This window comes from Ananas comosus, unplaced genomic scaffold (genome assembly GCF_001540865.1).
Source record: "Ananas comosus cultivar F153 unplaced genomic scaffold, ASM154086v1, whole genome shotgun sequence".
NCBI classification, from domain to species: Eukaryota; Viridiplantae; Streptophyta; class Magnoliopsida; order Poales; family Bromeliaceae; genus Ananas; species Ananas comosus.
The window spans coordinates 85,001-85,354 of record NW_017893359.1 but is presented as its reverse complement, the minus strand read 5'-3'; the positions used below and the strand labels follow the sequence as shown (position 1 = coordinate 85,354).

The following is a 354-nucleotide window of genomic DNA, read 5'->3' as shown; positions in this document are numbered from 1 at the left end:
GGGGAAATAGCTCAGTTGGTTAGAGTGCTGGTCTGTCACGCCAGAAGTCGCGGGTTCGAACCCCGTTTTCCCCGCCCGATCCTCCAACTTCCTCCTGCCCGACCCATTTTGTCTTCACTGGAAGCTGTACGGTGTAGCATTCAATACAATTGTTCTTTCTTTGGTCTCCCTCCACCCCCTTCGTTTGTTGTGGGTCGCGTCTCACCGCAGGCACTTAATGAATGAGTGGAGATCTTCCCCCCTTGCGTCTTACCAAGGACTTCGTTGCCAAAAGTGGCGAAGAATCAGTCTACCATCCCACCCGGCCTCACCCGGGGGGGTGAAGGTTCCTCTCGGAGACTGCCAGTCTACAAG

At 55.1% G+C, this 354-nt stretch overlaps 1 non-coding gene across 1 annotated transcript; it reads left to right on the top strand.

Moving 5' to 3' along the window:
• On the top strand, positions 1-74 carry TRNAD-GUC. Its single transcript has one exon. It is a non-coding gene; the product is annotated as a tRNA-Asp (tRNA).
• Positions 75-354: the final 280 nt, after the last annotated feature.